Raw genomic sequence first — 8,500 nt, 5'->3', positions numbered from 1 at the left:
CCTCAGCTACAAGTGGCTGCAGAGCTGCAATGACATCACAAAGCACAGCAGCAGGGGGTGTGGTGGGGTGGGGTGGGGTGGGGTGAGAGGGTCCAGGGGTTTGGGCGGGGGCACCTTGCTGACCTAATGGGAGCAGGCACTGGGATAGAGATCATGGTGTGGCTCAGAAACAGAAGGGATCATCCTTGGCAACTCTGGCCAGGGGAGAAGCTATGCAGGCAGTAGTGTTTGGATCCAGACAGGAGCCTTTTCTTGAACATCTCCAAGAGACTCATGCCACCTTTTTTATTTTCCCATTTGCAGTTGTGATAGAACATGTGGCAGAGGGTTTGCTCCAGTGAACTCTTCCTGGAACATCATTCCAAGTCACTGGTTCATTCTGTCATGTCTCTTCCTTAGTTTTTAAAAGCTACATGTTGACATATTTTACCTTCCAAATTTAATTCCTAATCCTTCCAAACTTGATATTAAAGTATCAGTGCATATGTGAATCTCCCAATAAATAAAGACCAAAGAATATTATTCATAAATGAACATCTTCCTATCTGGTGATTTTGGCATTCAAAACTGTTTTGTTTAAATGGTGTGGTGGCTCATTTCATGTTATCTTGACATAAGCTCAAATCATCTGAGAGGAACAATTCTCAATTAAGAGAACACTTCCATAAGGGCCAGCTGTACACAAGCCTGCAGTGCATTTTCCTAATTAGCTATTGATGGGGGAAGGCCCAACCCATTGTGGGTGTTGCAGTTCCTGGGCTGGTGGTCCTGGATTCTTTAAGAAAGGAGACTGAGCCAGCCATTGGGAGCAAGTCAGTAAGCAGCACCCCTCCATGGCTTCTGCATCAGCTTCTGCCTCCAGGTTCCTGCTCTGGGTGAGTTCCTGCCCTCACTACTTTTGATGATGAACTGTTATTTGGAACTGTGGGCAAAATAACCCCTTTACTCCCCAGTTGCTTTCATTGTGGTGTTTTTCACAGCATTGGTAACTCTGAATAAGACACATGGTTTTCCATTAATGAAGGAATGGGATGAACTGGCCACTATTTAAGACTGCATGCTTGCCTTATTTGCTCTTAGACTTTGGCCACACTATTATTGAAATTGACAATACTCTTTCTCTTTTTATTCTGTTTTGTATTCAATCTTCTAGCACCAAGTTTTGTTCAATCAATACATCTTCTCATATATTTGAATTATAACCTTAGAAAGAAGAGAAAACTAATAAATGCTATCGTGTTGTCTTAAGATACCCCTTGGTCATGTGTGTGTGTGTGTGTGTGTGTGTGTGTGTGTGTGTGTGATACTTGCAGGCTACATCATTATAAATAACTCTGAATTTAAGGGATACTTTTATTTGGAATGGTTTATTTATTTGTTTGTTTATACTTGTGTAAGCTAATGTTCATGTGTGCAGGTGCTTAAAGGAGATCCTGGAACTGGAGTTACAGGAGACTGTGAGCCAGTCGTGTAGATGCTTGGAACCAAATTCTGGGTTCTGTGCAAGAGCCGTTGTTGGCTTTTCATGCCAATTGGGCACAGGAGGGCTTTTCCCGTCCTACTCACAGACTCCTTGTCAGCCCTGTCCCTGGAGACCTTCAGCTGCCTGGCTCCTAGACCTACTACTAGACCTACTCCTTGAACACCTACTATGTATTGGGCATAGAGGCATGTAGTGGCAGGGACCCCTTTGAGGCACAGGAGTGTCCAGGCCCCATCTTTGAGTAATGTCAATGGCCAGCCTTCATCCTCCCCCAGACTTTACTAGCAGCCATAAGTGCCATTCCAAGCCCCAAGGTGGGAGAGTGGCCAGGTCCCCATAGGAAAAAAAATTCTACCAATCCCCGAGCTTGCCCCTAAATTAGGCTACCATGGAAAGCTCCCCCTCCCAAGAAATGCTTTCTAAAGCCTGTGTTCTGCCCAGTTCTCTGCTGCTTCACGTTTGAGAGGCAGCCACCCTTCAGGGTTTTTCCCTCCCAATAAATGTCTTGTGTGAGGTTTGTTGTACAGTGTGTGGTGTTCCTTGGCTTCTACTGCTAGGATACCTTTGCATCTGAGCTTTAACACTTACAGCAGTAATCACTCTTAACTGCTGAGCCATCTCCACAGTCCTTAACGAATGCTTTTTAATAAAATTGGCAGTTTTCATGCTTTATAATTCAACCATATTTTGAAAGTTGCTGACACATGACTAATATTTACAGCTCGGCTGAGTAGAATAAGGGCCACTATGGTTGAAAGCACTGTGGGTTCAGTGTTGATACAAGTTGACACCTCTCCTATTTACTCCATGAAATGCTCACTACTGCACTACTAGCATGTGGGTAATAAATTAAAATGTTAACACAATTAAAGGCTGTATTCTTGTTGTGAAAGTGCTAAGTAGCTTATATAATAAAAGTCCTCATGATCATTGTAAAGAACATATGTGAAAACAGGCAGACAGCAGAAATAGGCTGAACCACATTGCTTTGCCGGTGAACTGTAGATTTCACATAAACCCTTGAACAGACAAACCAAATATACATGTTCTTGGATTTGATTCTAGCTGTTTTAAATGGTTGTGCTAAGGATATGTTTGGAACCATTTATTTAGCTTTTATCCATTTAGGCAACACCAGTGAACACCTACTATGTATCGGGCATTGTTCTAGGTTCTTGGAGCAGACACATCAAGGAATAAAAAACCATTTCCTTCCCTTCACAGAGCTTTAATTTTGCTGCAATATCAGCAGGTCAGGATTTGCTAAGCATTTACAATTGTGATATTTTTCTTTTGATTGTTATTGGAAAATAAATTTAAACTTAAAAATTATATGTTGGGTGTTTTGCCTGCATGTATGCCTGTGCACCATGTCTAGTGCCCAAATAAGCCAGAAGAGAGTGCTGGATTCCAGGGAACTGGAGTGATAGATGGTTGTGAATCACCATGTGGGCGATGGAATTGGACCCATGCTGTCTGGAAGAACAGCCAGTGCTTCTAAGTACTCAGCCACTTCTCCAGCCCTGGAAAGTACATCTTAAATTATTATTATATTTTCATTTTCTATGGTGTATGTGTGTGGTGAGCATGTGCCTGGCCGTTCCAATGCTTGTGAGTGCACATAGATGTGCATATGGAATTATGCACTAGCTGCTCTTCCTTTTAATTAAAAATATTGCATTTGTTTTATAGGTGCATTTGCTTATGTGTATGGGTGTGCAAGTGCCATGCATGTGTATAAGTGTTAGAAGATCAACTTGCAAGAATCAGTTCTCTCCTAATATCATATAAGAAGAATGGGAGGGTCCCAGGAATCAAACTCAGGTCTTCATGCTTGGCAGCAGGCACCTTTACTTGCTGTGCCATGTTACTAGCCTTTATTTAATTAATTTAAGTTGTTTTCGTTTCGTTTTATTTATTTATTTATTTGTTTATTTTTATTTATTTATTTAGGAGACAGGATCTCTATATCCCAGGCTGGTCTTAAACTTGCTGTGTAGTGGACAATAACCTTGAACTTCTGACCCTCATGGATGCATAAGCTTCCATGCTGGGTTTATGCAGTACTGGGGATGGAACTCAAAGCTTGGTGCGTGCTAGGCAAGCATGCTATCAGCTGAGCCATATTCCAAGTACACTTTCTTCTGTGACTGGATTCTGAAACTGGCCCTATCCGTGGATAGTTATGTGCATTGCCATTATGTTTAAAATGAAGCATGGAATCATGGCCTCAAAAAACGCTTCTGTTCAACTTTAGTAGATATTGACAGTTTTCCAAATTCTTTGAACCGATTCACGAGTCTCCCTGCAGTGTAGTTTTAGTTGCCCCATATTCCTGTCAGCACTTGGTACTGTTTGTCATTTTGATTCTGTGGCTGCGTAGTGGCAGGGCATTATCATTTTAATTTGCATTTCTTTAATATAGAAATGGTTCCCTTCCCTTTTTTGTACCCATTTGGAGTTTCCCTTTTGTGTAATGACTTATCAAGTCTTTTACCCATTTTTCTATTGAATTGTCTGCTTTCGAATAAGCTTTTTTCTTATGTACATCATGGCATCTTGCTTTGAAAGATCCTAGGTTACTTACATAATCTGATTTAAATTATGTTTGCATAATTTTTCCAATAACATTAGGGTGTTTAATTTATGCTGAAAGAACCAAGAGCCTTATTTTTATGCTCACTGTGTGTTGGTTTCAAAATGACGTTGGTAACTTGGCAAGGAAAACAAGTATTTTGAAGATTTTCACCACTTCAACTGTGCTGATGACTTGTGCACTGTTTTAACATTATAAAGCTCAGCAGCTAGAACAAGTTCAGCCACCATTTCATTCTGCTTTAGCAGACATTGTCTGAGCATTTTAGGTACGTCATTTTCATTTTTTTCCCCTGCAGATTGCTAGAGAAAGATTCATTTGATCCCAATATGCAATTTTTGTTGTTTCATCTTCAGCCCAATCTTCTCATTACCCCCATCACTGAGTTTTTGTTTATAACATCCTGTTTTTAATCTGTAATCCATTTCTGGCTTTACAGGTGATACTTTCAAACAATCTGAAAAAAAAATGTAAGCAGTAATAGCTCAACAAGGGATTGCCAAATACTAGGCATGATTCTAGCTTTAGATTTTAACTAGTTTGTATTAGCTTCGTTTTATAGATGGTGAAGCTGAACAACCCAGTAGAAGTAATTTGTTAAAGTCATGAAGATGGTAAGTAGGGATACAGAATTTGAGCCCTGAGGCCTCACCCTTGCCACCCTTAGCTGGCATTATCATGTAGACATGGCAGACTTCCCACTTCTAGAATGTTCATTGACCCCCTCTCCCGTGTGTGTGTGTGTGTGTGTGTGTGTGTGTGTGTGTGTGTGTGTGAATGTGTGAATGTGAGATTGTTATTACATCTTGCCATGAAGTCCAAATTGCACTTGATGCTCGGGGTGGCCTTAAAATTACTATTCTCTTGCCTTGCCTTTTCAATTGCTGAGATAACTGACCTGTATCACTACCTACGGCCACAATTCACATCTTTTCCTTTTATTGATGCCATTATTGGGTGCAATAAAACTCTTAAGTAAGTGGCTGACTTACGAAAACTGGCAAGGTTGGTTGATCAGGAGGTTTCATCTATCTCAGTTGCTGGGTATATGACAGGTGCATGGTGCTGTCTTCTTAGCCTTTCTGCATAAGCTTAGGCAGGTCATTTGCACTCTTCTGCATCTTCCTTCTGTGGAGCAGCACCTGGCCTTTAGGTAGATAGTAGCAGAAGCCAGGCCATCTCTTTGTTTATAGTTTTCCATTTGTACCTGGGGATTTTTGGATTTTAAACCCCAGCAATGCTTTCTATCCTGGAAATGGATGAGAAGTCTATACCTGTATTTTGAACATCAACCTAGTTGCTGGCAAAGCCATGTTGCAATTTCCCATTTGCTTGCTATCCCTAGTGTACATCTCAATGGGCTATCAAGCAATGTTTTGGCCCATACAAATGATGTTGGGGGTTATTAAATATGATTTTTCATTTAGAAAGAAGATCCCCTGGGTGGCTCTTATGTTTGCTTTGGGAAACAAATTGGTCCTTCTCTAACATTCTGAATATTAAAATACAGTTGGATGTGGAATTCTGCCTTGGACCTCATCCAAAAGGTTCTAATTATCAAGACATACCAAGAACTAGATATAAAGCAATCTGTAAGGTGGACCACATCCCAGGCATGCTGTTAGTAAAGATTGAGCTGTTCATTTGGGTCCTTTTATACCTGTGAGGTTTTTTTTTTTTTTCTTAGACATAAAACACTTTTTTTCTTGTATGATAAGATGACAAATATTTTTAAAACATCTGTTTTCAAAGAGGGAAAGAAAAAAGAAACAGAGGAATGCTTTGGCATTTTGTTTTTCAGCCGTGGCCCTGATGCTCCCATTTAGAACTCTGCAAATATGAGGTTCTCTCAATTATATTTAGTAGAAATTATTCAATGGGGACCTTGAGAGTCAGACTCAGCTGTCTGGAATTTGCTCTCTAACCTGGAGCATTTTTATGAGCTGATTAGTGCTTCGGGCAACATTTTAAAAAATGTGTATTTGGCAGAAGCCGCTGTGTTCAGGCAACAAGCAGAGGCCAATGTGGGTGGCTAATGTTATGAGACCGCAATCCTAGCAATGAGAAGCAAGGGATTTACCAAGAGCTATGGGTTGACTCTGGGCCTTGAGTTTTTTTCTGCTTTAACTTTGAGTTTGTCTACTTTTGCCAAGTGGTTATCTTTCTTGCATGGCAGGAATGAGTTCAACAATGTGGTAGTCCAACAGAGATACCTCCCCCAAACTCAGGATAACTTCTTTTCTCATCTGCTGTGTCTTCATTCTATCACCTTCTTTGGTAATGCTGTTTGGGAGGAGGAGAGAGTTATTATTTCTTTCACAATCAATTTATAAGTTTCTGCTGGGTATTAAAGTAAGAAAACTATATTCCTTGAGACATACAATGCAAAGTAACTGATTATGAAAAAGTATGTATGGCCTTATGTTTGACTCTTTCCATTTATATTTTATGGAGACAGGGTTTCACTATGTAGCCCTGGTGGGTCTGGAACCCTTTATGTAGACCAGGATGACCTTGATGTTCCAGATGTTTGTTTGCCTCTGCCCTTTGAGCACTGGAATTAAAGGCATATGCCACCATGTCTGGCCTACAGTTTTAAAAATTCATCAAAATGAGATATTTCAAGTCAATATTTCATATGTTTAGAATGTCTTTTTTTCCCCCTTGGGGTTACACAATAAGTTACTGTAATGTGAATGTCTCTGGCTCCCATGAGTACAGATACTATCAGCCCTTAGCCTCTCTCCATGACCCCATGCAACTCAGAGCGCACCTTTACCAATGGCTTCTCCTGGTTTCTCACACTACTGGTTTTTTTTCCCATATTCTCTCCATGACTCCTTCAAATTCTGCAACTTTCAGGCCACCCAAACCAGTAACACATCAGTGACTCTTACACATTATCAAATTCTTCTACCAGCTTGAGATGCAGCCTTGAGCCCTCTGGATCCCAGATTCTGAGTTTTGGGAAATAACGTTCAGAAGATTTCACCTAAGTGGTGCTAGTCTCTTGTTAGTCATAGCTGTTGTTTTTTAAGCCCAGCTAACCAGTGTCAATTGTCCCAGGAAAATAAATGCTTCACTTCCGTGCTGCTGTTCTCTTGTTAACCACAGATGATTCTTCAGCCCCAACTGATCAGAAACCACAGATTCATTCTTTTTTAATGAGACAGGGTCTTGCTATGTGGCCCTGGCTGGCTTAGAGCTCTCTATTACCAGGCTGGCCATGAATTCATGTAGATCTGCCTGCCTTTGTCTCTTAAATGCTGGGATTAAAAGTGTGAGCCACTGTGCCCAGCAAACAACAGATTCCTAAAATGTACCACACAAGCAGCCCTCATAGTCTTTGAGGAACTTGCAACCTTCTTTCTGAAACTTCACAAGCCATGAATCCAGTACCTTCATTTTTCCTACTCTTATCTTCCAAGCTCCCACAGAGCAGCTCATTGAGCTCTGAGTACTCAATGGCCTTTCTAGTCCAAACACTTCTTCACTTCTCCCCAAACCAACATTGTCAGGCCTGTCAATTGATCTGGTAACAATTTCTGGCTTAGTTAGGTTTCTATTGCTGTCATAAAGCACTATGACCAAAAGCAACTTGAAGAGGAAAGGGTTTAGTTCATCTCGTATCTTATTAGCATCCACCATTCAGGAAAGTCAGGTAGAAACCTGGCATCAGAAGCTGATACAGAGGCCATGGAGGAGTGCTTCTTCCTGGCTTGCTCCTTATGACTTGTTCAGCCTGCTTTCTTATAGAACCCAGGACCACCTGCCCACAGTGGGCAGGTCCATACCAATCACAAGTCAAAAATATACCCACTGACTTGCTAATCTGATGAAGATGTTTTCTCAATTGAACCTCTTCTCATATGACTCTGATTAGTCAAGTTGACAAAAATGTAACCACCATGTGGAAAAAAAATCTAAATTTCCTACCTTGAAAAAGACACCCAGCTTTCATGGACTGTCTTCCTCCTCAAAATGATTCTGTTCAGTCATTAGGTGAAAGGATCATCAGCTATATTGTTCCTCTCATGCTCAAGTCTTCTTTATCGATAATGTTTACTCAAACTGCTGCTTTAGGGCACCTCAGCTATTTTAATGTTGCCTCTGGTACCTCTTGTAGCAACACCAAAGGGGCTATCTTTTAATGTACTATTGATTGATTGATTGATTCATTCATTCATTTATTTGTGTGTGTTTGTTTGTGCATGCAAATGAAGGCCAGAGGTTGATGTTGAACATCTTCTTCAATGCTTTTCTCTTGTTTATCTTTTGAGACACAGCTTCATGTAGCCCAAGCAGTCCTTGGACTTTGTAATGGAGATTGATCTTGATCTTGAACTTTTGATCTCCTTGCCTGCACCTCCCAAGTGCTAGAATTACAGATGCTGTGCTTCTGTGCCTGGATTTTTGTGTGC

The sequence above is a fragment of the Acomys russatus genome, chromosome X, assembly GCF_903995435.1.
Source record: "Acomys russatus chromosome X, mAcoRus1.1, whole genome shotgun sequence".
Lineage (NCBI taxonomy): Eukaryota > Metazoa > Chordata > Mammalia > Rodentia > Muridae > Acomys > Acomys russatus.
The sequence above is the reverse complement of the archived record's forward strand: the minus strand, read 5'-3'. Positions refer to the sequence as shown.